This window comes from Phalacrocorax aristotelis, chromosome 4, assembly GCF_949628215.1.
Source record: "Phalacrocorax aristotelis chromosome 4, bGulAri2.1, whole genome shotgun sequence".
Lineage (NCBI taxonomy): Eukaryota > Metazoa > Chordata > Aves > Suliformes > Phalacrocoracidae > Phalacrocorax > Phalacrocorax aristotelis.
This window is the reverse complement of record NC_134279.1, coordinates 36,953,030-36,965,797: the sequence shown is the minus strand read 5'-3', so window position 1 is coordinate 36,965,797 and position 12,768 is coordinate 36,953,030. Positions and strand designations below refer to the sequence as shown.

The window sequence follows — 12,768 nt, the reverse complement described above, 5'->3', positions numbered from 1 at the left end:
TGCTTGCTGTCTATTCAGAAAAGGAACGTGAATAGCTATTTTGCATAAATGGGGCCCATAAAGCTAACACATTTTCTTAGCAGATTTTGCTGTAATTTAATGTGGGAAGGACAAACCAGCCCCTTCCTGTCTCCTTCCATTCATGTCTTTCTAGACAACAAATCTGTCATATTTACCAGTGACATATGAGAATGCCTTGGGGACAGCCTAAAGGGTTTGAATGACTGTGGACGGGCCTCCATTTCCACACAGAAATGGTAAAATGTCAGAGTCACAGGCACAGTGGTAATGAGAAATTTAGTATGGGGAAGGTACAATGAAATCATTCCCCGTGTCAAGAGGTATATTTGTCAGACAACAGTACCCAGTACCACAGATAAGTCAAGGTTTCTAGAGGGACAGGGATGGTGCTACAATACAAAGTGCTGTAGAAGGGAGTAACGATTAATATTCGACCAATCAAGGAGACAAAGGAAAAAAAAAGAATTTCTGACAGTTTAGCAAGGTAAGACCCAAATATTTTCTTTCCACTTGTTGACAATGGCAGGAGGCTGACTAACTCTTTGAAGAAGAAAAACAAGGCAAACCCTTTCATCTTTGTTTGGGAGAAAACTTGTGCCGAGATTAACACCAGTGAGAGAGCTTCCAAGTCCAACTCAGCTTTGTCAGTGACACTTGCAGCACGTGCAGCAATAACTTCTAGAAAAGCATTTGTAGGTTCACTGTGCACTTTATACTACTATATTATAGTCACAGTTTGCCAGCCACTCCAACCAAAACAAGCAATACTGTTGGCACAGGAATGATTTTAAGAAAGAAACTGGAGTTACACAAAATCTAGCAGGAAGAAAAAAACGGGTATTCTTCTCCTAGTTACAGAACAACAACAACAAAAAAATCTAGAGCACTGCATCCTGTGTTCCTTCTGCCTTTCAGCCTTTCTTCCTTTATTTGGGTATTAAATTTCAAACTCTCCTTTAAGAGTAAAGTCCTGTGTCACAGAAATAAAAAAAACCCCAAAACAACAACAAAGAAACCAAAACCAGCAAGAAAGAATCAAAAACCCAAACAAAGCAATCAAAAGGTTTCCCATTCAGATACAGAGTGGGGACGATGCCTCCTGAGCCTGCCGCCCCCACCCTTGCGAACAGCCAACAGCAGTTTGCAGAGACATCTGCAATTAGCTTTTCTGACCACAGTCCTAGTGCAGAGGTGCATTAGCATTTTTACAAAACTTTATTTGATTACCTTCTACAATAAACAAAATGTAATAAGTTTTTGGTTGTGCAACTTAATTTGCACTGTCAGTGCTCTAGCACTTCTCCCCTTCTCTAATAAGGCTCGAAGGGTCTCATATTCCTTACAATATGCTCCAATTCTCCCACTTCTACAGTAGCTACACTTCCTCATCAGGAGGAAGGACTCTTGATTTGCATATCCAATAAACAGCACGCTTACCGCTTCGCAAGTTGGCCCTACCAAAAGGCAGAATGTGTTCTCCCCAAATTAAAGCACCTGCCACCACCCCCTTCTATCTACAAGCACATTCATTCCCCGGTTGCCAACAATAACATCTCTTTGTGTCAGATTCTGAACTCTCCCCCTGCATAGTTGGAAAGTGATCCTATGAGTCCAATGAAAAGATATAGGATACAGCAAACTTGGTTTTGTTTTGCTTCTCTTCTCTTGCTGAGACTGGTGCATGAAACTTCAAAAATCTCACCTGGACAGTACAGGACCCTCATACTGCCAAGACTTTTTCTCTGAGTCCAGAGAAGTTTCTTCAGAGTTACTTCCAAGTTTTCCATGATACTTAACCAAAATTCCAATTTACTTAAAAAAAAAAATAAATATTACATTTATACCCTCAAATAGTTTCCTTAGTTTTATAATATTTGCTAAGTGAGTTTGGCGAATGTGATGAGTTCAGATCAAATACACCTGAATATAAAGAAAACATGATTATTTATTTACATTAAGTTATATTATTGCAGAAAAACAAGAGCTGGATCTCATTTATTTCAGGGTAAATCTGTTCACGAAGAAGTCAGAATAATTCCACAGAGCAAACCTGGGGAACAAAGAAATTTATATACCCTAGTTTTAATTTTCCTTGCTACAGAGAAAGCTGTTCCTATTCATCTGTGAACGCCTCTGCTACACAGCTACTAAAGACCAAATATACAGGCAGGCCCCTCTCACCTTCCCACATATTTTTCTTCTATATAGACTAAAATAGGATTTTAGATACTTATCTCATAAGGAATAATGTGTCTCTACTATAAATCTAGCTCCTGTACTGCAATGTAAGTTACTCAGGTGCTCCATAATCAAAACTTAAGTATAAACTGCAGCTGATTAATTCAAGGTGCGGAACTGGAGAACAGACTACAAAGTCCTTCCATAGATTTCAAAGTTATAGCCTTTCAGATCCACCCTGCTATACAGTTGGTCACATTGCAGAGTTCAGATTTATTATGTGCTTATGCACACTCAAAAGACTTACTCATCAGCTTTTCCTTATAAAAGCCTTGTAGTCCCAACTCCATTTAGATGCAGAGAGGACAGATTTTTCAGCAAGGCATTTGCCTTTTTCTGATCCATCCATCCAAGCCTCTGTCTGTTCAGAAAAGGCTTCCTATTCCACAAAACACTTAAAACACCACATAGTTTTCTCAGCTATCGATCTGTATGTCAAATGGTGGAAGCCATGCCAGAGAACAGATGGGAAAGTTTTATGCTCATCACCTTTATTCAGAAATACTCTCTTCCTCACAAGGGATTATTCCTTTCCTCCTCTCCCAGATTATATGTGGTGATTTATTAAAAGTTTATACAGAAGTAAGCAAAAAAAAACAGATCACCTACAATACATGAAGTTAACTCTGTCATTTTAAAAGGTTGGGTTTGCTTGGGGTTTTTTTGGTTTTGGTTGTTGGGTTTTTTTTTTTTTTTTAATAGCAAAACCACTGATCTCTATTTCAAAGCCATTAAGAATTCTATTAAGACTGATAATTTTCGTTCAGCAGAAAGTCCACAGATTTTAACCAGTACTGGGTCAGGCCCAGAATTCTTGTTTGTTTAGCTGCCTCTGCAGAAGCAATGAATTGCAGGATTTAGCCTGAGGTCCTGGTGCCTAGACCTTGTCATTCATCTAAGTTTACCTCTGAACTTTGTGGGAAACTGTTCCTTAAGACAGAAGTGGCAGTCCTGATGCACTGTGACCAGCCTGGCCCGTTAGGCCTTGGGTAGTGGATACGGCATATGCCGTCAGATACCTTGGCACTGAGCCTTTTCTGAGGGAGAACACATCAGACACCCAACAGCTCGTCTGTCTGGTCTACAGCCCAACTACGCTGCAGCAATAGTTTCTGCAAACGTTTCTCCCTCTCTTCCCAGAGATGTTACCAAGCCATCTGCTTGCGTCCCTGCTGGAAAACCACTGAAGACAGCTACACTGTCCCAGTGATGCACCCTTTGTGTGCAGCACAAATCTTCCTGCCCATGAAGGGAAACCACAATAGTTGTTACAAGACCTACACCAAAAGACTGGCAGATGATCCGAATATTAAACAGTGTCTTAGGATACCTGAAACTAGTAAATTTTGCTTTGAGTTCAGTAGAGTTGGAAAAACGTACAGTTTGTCAAAAAAGGAAAAAAGATAAAACATGTAGTAAATTTATTTTTTTCTTTCATAAAGGCGATTTTCATGTGCAAGTGGTGAGCTTACAGACTTGAAAGTTTATAACCATTAGCAAAATGACAATGTAGAGGGAAAAAAACCCAAACCAAAACAAAGCTCCACAGCATTAAAATCCTGGTAGCTTTCTATTGCCACATGTAAAATAAACAGTAACTTTAATAAAATAGCTTAATAAAGTGCTGGCTTTGGAAGATCCCTCTAACACGCTTTCTACAAGCTGAAGACAGCGCCATTCTACATTTACACAACACATAGCTTGAGAATTAAAAGAAAACTGATCTTCGTTTCTGTTACGGAAAATAAACCTGGAGGAGAGAACATTTTTCACACCCTTCAGTGTATTTGTTTTGACATGCATTTAGTTCTCCCTTCCCCACCACTATCCACAAAAATACAGGCTTGCATTGTCCTGCACAGCCTTTTAGATTTTTCCACGCCTTAGATGTTTCATAGGTTTATTTTCAACTTGTTTTTACATCATGCTGCACGCACTGAAGCTCTTTCATCGTTACATGGTTTTCTTGTGAATGCTGCAGTGTGAACATTCTACACGTGACCACGTGCAGACTCTGGAGCACAAGTAGCATGTGGCAACTTCAGCTACTGTATACAAGACATTTCAGAGTCTTTCTAGCGGAGTGCATGCACTTTGTCTCCAGCTTCCAGACGACCTATCATATAGCACTCAAGGCAGCCAGGGCTTTTATGGGAAACACATGGTAAGTGAAAGTCATGACCTACTTAGTAACTAGAATGAAAAGAAACTTTGAAAACAGTGGGCCCAGCTCCTTTTTCAGTTCCCCACCGAGAAGCAGAAGTCATGCCATCGAAGTCAGAGGAACTACAGCACTGAAATCCTACTGCGAAGCCCAAAATTAAGAACGCTGCGTGGCCTTGGTAGCGATAGCTGAATAAGGGAAATGCACATTTTGATTCAGCGAGCGTTTATGCGAACAGACCCATCACAACTGTCCCATCTGCACGCCAGACGATATTTGTCCCCCCTTTAACTGATCCAAGCCACAGAGGTTTGGGGTGATTCAGAGACACTTTATAAAACTGTATCTGCATTAAGGCTTTATCCTCTAGCATTCAGCGGTATCACACCTCCAGCAACGCTCTCTCTTGCGCATTTACCTGTTACTGCCCGTTCCCAGGATTCTGGTTCAAGAACTAGAAGTGGGAATTGGCGGCTGTAATAGAACTAGAGGCTGATTTACTCCAGGGAACTCACTAGACAGCCACTCCCAGGGTAGGGGAACACAGGAACAACATTTGAAGTACTCTTTCTCCAACTGCAGCCATCTTGACCTAGCCATTATGATTTTTTTCCCCAAAATGTGTAAATTGTAAGCCTTTCAGGCAGAAGTCGGCTTTTAAATCATCAAGCAGGCAACACCTTGCAAGCAATAAAAGTCAGCTTTTAGTTTGCCTGTTAAATTAAACACCCACTGAATATAGTTTGATTCCCAAATTCTATGTTGCTGTACCTCCTTACAGGAAAGGTGCTCAGTGCTTTAAAGGCTTTTGCACAGATAACTACTTCAGAAAAGGCAGAAGAATGTACTTTATAATTAGCACCTTAGCGTGGGTGACAAGTTGCAAAATATGAAAAAAATTTCTAAAATTAATTCTCTGCAATCCAGTACTAGGTGTTGATGAAATCATAAGATGGGGCCTCTCAAAAGCAGAGGAAGAGAAGGAAACACAGACAAGTGTAACTCCCCCAGGCCCAGTCAGAAAAGAGCTCCATATTGGCACTGGCAGAATTCCTCCCTCCATGCCACATCCTGTGCTCCTAACTGCTTGTGGGGGAAAAAAAACCCCAAAACAAACAAACAAACAAACCCCACAACGTGTATTACTGGAAAAGGTCAAAAACTGCACATGACCATTCCGGGGGAGCAGGAAGCTTTTCACTTCCCCTTCTTTGGGGAGAGAAGGACGTAGACTCCCACCAAACCACCAACTTCCCACACACAGAAAAGAAAAATCACTTGCAAACACCAGACTGAGTTTAGCACAGCAGACCTTACTGAAGGTAATGTTTTGCACAGTGAAAAAAAGAAAGGTTAAAAAAGGGCACCAGTAGCACATCCAATTTGAAAATGCCTGAAGCTTAAAACAGATTTATTCTCCTTCCCATCTTTATTCCCTCTACACAGGCTACATATTGAAGATTTGCATTTGAAAAGGACTTGCTCATCCTCCCCAGGGGATCAAAGCAGAAGGAAATCTTACTGCTGACTTTAGAACTTCATTAGTTCCCACAGCAACAGACCCATCACACACGCACACACACCCCTGTCAGCTCCGGGAACAGCCTCCCAAGCAACCCAGGCCTTGTTAGTAGCAATCGCACATTTCAGAGAAAAGCACACTTCACACAGAGCTGCAGCTGGAGACCGATTCCTCCAGAAAGTTTAGTACTTCACCATACCTCTCACTAACCAAAACAGTCTACTTTACTTCCCCGTTAAGTACTGTAGTTGGAAATTCATCAGCATCGCTTCAGGAGCAACAGAGTTCCACATCTTATAGAATGAGACTACCTAAATAAAAAAAAGGTGGTTAACTGTATATTCCCTTTAAAAACTGCTTCTCAATAAGCATCACGATCCCATTATCTCTGGTCTCTGCAACTGCTGGCTCTGATGTTTCTTCTTCACCGCATCTCCCTAAGACTCTAAATGCTTTGGTTGGCATGCATGAACCAGGTGAAACTGATGATGACACATCTGAATATGAATTTATAGATGTATTTTCCCAGAGACAAATGCTTCTTTCTGTATGCAAAATCACGATATACCACCTTGTCTTTCCTTTTACCAGTCTTACAGAAGAGATCGCAATGCTGGCACCTTTTGGGTTTGGGGTTTGTTTTTTTCTTTTTGGGGGTGGGGGGAGAAGGTTGGGGCAGGGGGTGAAGAAAAAAAAATTCCCACAAATAAGGCTTTGTGGTAAACTAGGGCCTCAAGGGAGAAACAGCTTTGTCCCAGATAATCCACACAACTCACATTTGATATAAAGAAACGAACAGAGAAGAAAAACAAATTTTCTTTGGTCTTAAATGTACAGATTCTATTGATTAGTAGTACCCTTTGGAGTTGAATGTCTTGGGCAGCAAGCACATCTACTGAGTAGCAGTATAAAAATACTGGAGGTAGCATAAAAATATATATTTTTTATAAAAATATAAAAATACTGTCCAAGGAGGCAGTCTGAGGGCACAGGTGGAAGGAAGAAGGCATACCTACTCCAGTATAACTTCTCTAAAGAGGAGCATTGGCATTTTTTTTCTCTGTAGGAGGTCATTGAATACTTGCTGCTCTGAGCAAAATGGTCTCTGGGGATGCTACATATGAAAGATCCAGGGAAATGGTGAACAAAAACATTCAATGTCATTTCCTGTCCCACCCCACACATGCAAAGACTGACACTTCCAGCTGGAAACAGACTTCTTCACTTTGTGCTTACAGGTCACGTAGATTGTTCTGAAGTCAAATCAAGAGACACTTGCACTGCCAACATAACCTAATTTGTTCCTTTAAAATAATTTCAGTTGCTAGGTGGTAGTGTGTTTGGGGAGATGATCATATCCACTCTGAGACAAAGCAATCCATGGAAAATAAAAAATACAGAGAGCATACTTGATTTATTATGATTTAGAAAAAAAAAATACACTGTCCTACTTTCTGATGTTGTGTTGAGCTGACTACCACAGAGAACAAAAGATGGCAGACATTCTGTTACTGAAGGAGCTCGGTCTGACACCAGCCCTACCAAGCAGTCCTTTATGGAATACTATCATAATTCAGATGAGCTCAAGACAAGTAAATTGAGAAAGTAACAGGGAGGAAGACGACGACTTGCTGGGAAGTGGAATGATACTCCAATTTTTATCCTAATGCCAACGTATTTACTGAATTATTTTGTCCTTTGTGTGGAAAGTGCATTTCTCCCACATTTCCCTCAAGCAGCGCTTCACTTTCATGTCCTGATTGAAAACAGGAGGAAAAGCACAGTGTTTTCCAGTCATTTCAAAAAATGAAAGAAGTCAGATAGCATGCGAGTTCTGCTCTTAGAATGAAATGAATGTTCATTATCACAGACATGTTGTACAGCACTGAGATAGTCTTACTACCAGGCTAGCTTGTTATCCATGTCAGGTACCTCTGTATCCCAGTCTAAAATGCCAACATGCAGAACATGTAGAGAAATACAGATTTTTTACAGAAAGAGCACTGGGCTAATTTATATTAGCAATGGAAAGAACAAAGTACTTGTGATATAAAGCAAATCTATATCTCTTCAGCTCCTCCAAGCTCCTGGAGGCGGTACAACTCGCCAGAGCAGTGCATCTGGAAAAAATACCAATTTAATGGGATTTCTACCTGTATTGGATGTAGAAGGGTCAATGGTTTTAAAGATGTTTGTCTTCCAACTGATACTTAGTCCAGATGTCATAAGCCTGAATACACTATACTTGAGACTACGACTCAGGTTATTTAAGACACACTGTCCTATACGGAACATTTGAGGCTCACGAAAAGCAGTTTTCAGATTGCAATGTCTGCAAAAGCACCAAATCGTTTTAAAGCCTGCAGTTCCTTTTTTGTTATTCTACACAAGAGTTTGAGGTCTCTGCATTAGCCATGCATTGGGAGCCACTTGGATTAAAACATAGATCACCTCTGCCCCACCTCTCCACAGCTCTCAAACACAGTTTGTAGCACTTAGTCATGGCTTTGCAAAGAGCAGGGAGGAAGAGAAGGGCAAGGGCAACAACGTGGAAATAGAGTCAGAACAAGTACTGGTAGCTCTACAAAAGGATTTGCCAGTAATTTCTATTTTCCTTTCAGAGTATTTTGGCTCTGTTTACATCGTAAAAGGTGATCTAACTGTACTGGGTGATGGAGCTTATGTTCTTCACTAAAGAGCTAAGAACAACTGAAAAGGGATGCTTCTTCAGTACAAGAGTAAGCACAATTCTTCCTGTGGCAAGGTTTTTTTTCTATTAAATCATGTTAGGTCTGTTAACCTACTCACCTAGAAAGCATCTCGAGCGGTCTTTGATGGCTAATTATACTACTTTGCATTTCCCTCTCTTTTAACTTCTAACAGTAATGTAATAACAGCTCCATTCTTCTACTCTCTGAGGTCACTTGAAAAAAACAGCGCACACAGTAGCAGCCTTACTCTCCAAAATTTAGAATAAAGTAGTAAACCCACATACAGCACAGCTGAAACCATTTTAACATTTTTCTGCAAAAGACTTTATAAGCCCCAAATCAAGTTATGTGAAACACATGATTAGACTCCGTAAGGACAGGGGGGTGACAGCAGTCAAAGAGCTCTGGGAGCGACGTGCAGAATGGCTTCTCACCATCCCTTCCTGCGCAAACAGATTCAGATGTAACTTCCACTACTCTCATTTAGTATCCACAAGGAAATTCAGTTGCATTTCTAGTGTTCTCTACTGCCTTCCATTTTTGTTGCCAGTCTCATTCCCTTAGAAGTTTCAGTGTCAGTCGTTTTTGCTGGAGAGTGAAAAGTATAATTACCACAAGAGGACCGTCATCCCTTAATACAAGTAATGAAAGAGTCTAAGGTTCTGCCAAAATATTTAGCCTGCCCGTTCTTCTCAAGGAATAATTTTAATTATTTTCTTCCTGTCACAGACCCAAACTTCTGACCACAGTCTGATTTGCTGCTCAGATGTTTATAGGGCTACATAATTTTATTGAACCTTCAAGAAAGAATTTATAGGCTCTGTGGAAACTAAAGCAGTTCAAATAAGACAGACCAATGACTAAAGCAGTGTAACATGTTTCTTCGTCTCCCTTCAGCAATTTTTGCTCACCCTCCTATGATATTCTCCCCAGACTGTGGGCATACCTCACCCATCAGTGAAAGGCCTCCGGTTTTTAATGCCTAGCAAATGGAGTTTTGCCAGCCCTTTATTGGCTTCTTTGCTTCTCATATAGCCTGTAGATTGTCCACTGGAAAGATGTAAGCTTCAATGATTGTTCTATCATCCTTGCTTGCATCTATCCTTTAGAACTGTGCATGACAAATAGTTTTCATCATGTTCCCTCAATCCAAAGTTTTGCTATTTTTTCTACTATATTAACACTTCAGAGAAATTTTATGGCAACTGCAGCCTTGTTTGGCAATGGTTTTGCAAGTCTGAAATCCAAATTCACTTACCTTTAAAGAACCTTGCCTGAAAAATACATTCGTTTGCGAGAAATTTGCCAGATATATCTTGATGATGCAGATTTAAACTTGACAAACAGAATAACAGGTCTGTCAGGAGCCTTACTGGCCAAGATACTTAAGCTTCTCTGAATATTCAGTTGAAGGCTATTATTGTTGCTTATAGTAATTCAGTTCTACCTGGTTTACCTCTGTATTTTGATCAAAATCTAGATACGTCTTACAATATCTCCAGGGGCAATAGGAATTTTTCTTGCTGCTGGAGTGGGCCACCAGCACATACATTTGGAAGTCTAGTCTGGTCCTATAGATTCAACTCTGAAGGCCTGCAGCATTAAATCTGTTCTCAATTCTGCACACAAGTTACTAGGGTTCATATCAATGCTTCAATTTTTCTTATGGTTTAATTTTTTTTTTTTAATTGATCAGACTATGCAATTCCTTACAACACAGAAGGTTACAATGTACCTTACAGCAATCAAACTTAGTTCAGTTTTCAACAAAACAATGCAGAGGGCTTGGAAATCTCAGCCGCCGCTGATATAACTAGCAATTGTGAATTGAAGTCCTCCAGATCTCCACAACTATTATCCCTCTTTCTGCTTAGGTTTCTTGTCTTAACTGGGTTTTGGGGGCATGAGCCATGACATCGTTTCATCTAGCAGTCATGAAAGTTGTCATCGTCTTTGGTGTTACACAAGCATTCTATAATGTAGAATCCTAAAGAGTTAACATTATTCCCGTGTCTTGATTTGACAGCTCTGGAATTTTGTCTTCATGATGTTCCTTTTTCACTCACTGAACCCACCGAGATTTACAATGCCCAACGTCCTAATAGTACAAAGGGAAATTTATTGCAAAGTGCAATCCTATAAGAACATCTACCACTGATGTGACAGTTCAATTCATGCTTTTGAAATTCTTTTAAAAGCTTAAGAAGAAAAATGTGCGACTGGTTGGTTCTTACATGCTGCTGCAACGATTTAGACAGCATGAAAATTTTTAAGACTGTTCCATTCCAAAGCCTACATATGCAGCATCTGACCAAACACTGTCATTTGAGAAAGTTCTTATAAGCTTCTAAATAAGCCCTATGATGTATTTATATTTGGTTGTTACAGGTAACCTTGGTCTTTACTGGCCCCTCCAATAAATGACAAAAGTAATATCTACCCCTGACAATCTGAGGAAAATTCATTATTACTCTATGTAAATGTGTAGATATAGTTACATACACACATTATACTTTTCTAGCAGTGTTGTATACTTTAACAAGACTAAAAAAACCCCAAAAGAATTAGCTTTTTTCCATTTTTTTCTCTGTTGTCAGAGTACTTTCCCTTTGAAATTTTGTTCTTTAAATTAAAACAACTCAAAGCTGTCTTGATGAGCTATTTTAAGTATAATATGCTTCCCACATCACTATTAAAAAAAAAGCACACAGTAATTAAATCTTAGTCCAACACAACCTCTAAAAATATTCCCAGCTGTCCAAAACCTTGTTATTGTTCTTAGCAACTAGATACTGGTTATTGTTGTCCTCCTGTAACATAAAGCAGCAACACTAGTTAATATTTAATGCCTCATAAAGTGATAACAAACCCCAATTCTCCAGTCTTTCATCAAGTGCCCAGATCAAGTATTCAGGCAGCCTAGAAAGTGTATAGACTCTGTAGAATCTTCTGTAGGACCAACAAAAACCCCCAAACTAAAATCCAACAAAAACCCCATTTGCTCAACTCCAGCAACGTTGAGGTGATTCACCGTCCTCACTCTCAAAAAAAGACACGACAAATACCATCTCCAAGGGCATTATATACCCACCAGAGAACCCTCAGATTACTTTGCACAACTGAATTAAGGTCACAAAATCATGAAGAATGTCTGAAACTACTTTCAAATTCCGTCCCAAATTCCTGGACTAAATGCACTGTCCCCTCAGCCAGTATTAATGACTAGCACCTCATTCTTTGTTTTCAGTGAGCCGTCTGTAAGCCACATCACCTCAACATGGAAAATGCATGAAACAAACACCTCTGATTTCAACTGAACAAAACCAGACCAACTGGGAAAGCTCCCTGGCACAGAACCAAAGAGTAGCTTTGGAAAAAAAAACCCACCACACTTGAGGGGAAATTTCTAGCAGGTGCCTTCACTTACCAGCTAGTCAAACCCTGTCAGATCACCATGGCACACAGAGACAAAGAAAATAGTAGACACCATTCCCTGTGCTTTTTAAACTCGCATTGCTTCCCCATGAATACGATAAAAAACTGAAATTAATGCTTCTTAAAAGACATTAAAGGAAACATATTTATTTGAGAAGGCCTAAGAAAACTGTGATTATGTCTTGAGGAGAGGTATTGCAGTGTTTTGGCTAGATGTACTGAGTCACAAATTACACATTTTACAGATGAAAAAAAGCCTAATCTAACATGCTGACTTCTCATTGATTTCAGAGATTCATGCATTAGGAAGGGTATTCTTCAACTTTGGTTTTTACTATTGGTAAGGATTTATTGAGTGAAGTAAAAGGTTTACCAAATAGCAAAACTCACAATGAAGCATATGATTTCCACTAAAGAGAGGAAAATAAGAATAAAAGAACAGTGATTTTCTGCTAGCGAGTTTTCAGTTGTACAGATGCTCTTTTACCCCAGCTTTCCCTATTACTTCATTGTCTCTAAATTTTCCAGGAAAAAAATATTTTCCTAAGATCACATGCACAGTTCAATTAGCACCATGAGATTTCACACAGAAAGTTCAATAAAGCAAAGGAGAATAGTTTAGTAGTGGAATAGTTGTACTATGTAAAATTATTAGGCAAACTCTACGTATAGGAACA

General features: G+C 39.6%; 1 long non-coding RNA gene across 2 annotated transcripts in view; it reads right to left on the bottom strand.

Annotated features, from left to right (window-relative positions):
• Window positions 1-12,768, bottom strand: part of LOC142056361 (uncharacterized) — a 308,099-nt gene that overhangs the window by 65,050 nt on the left and 230,281 nt on the right. Inside the window, exon 6 of one of the 2 annotated variants that reach the window (XR_012660308.1) lies at window positions 6,145-6,256. The exons of the other annotated variant lie outside the window; for it this stretch is intronic. This is a non-coding gene — a long non-coding RNA (uncharacterized LOC142056361). The remainder of the gene's footprint in view (window positions 1-6,144; window positions 6,257-12,768) is intronic. 2 annotated transcript variants of the gene reach the window in all.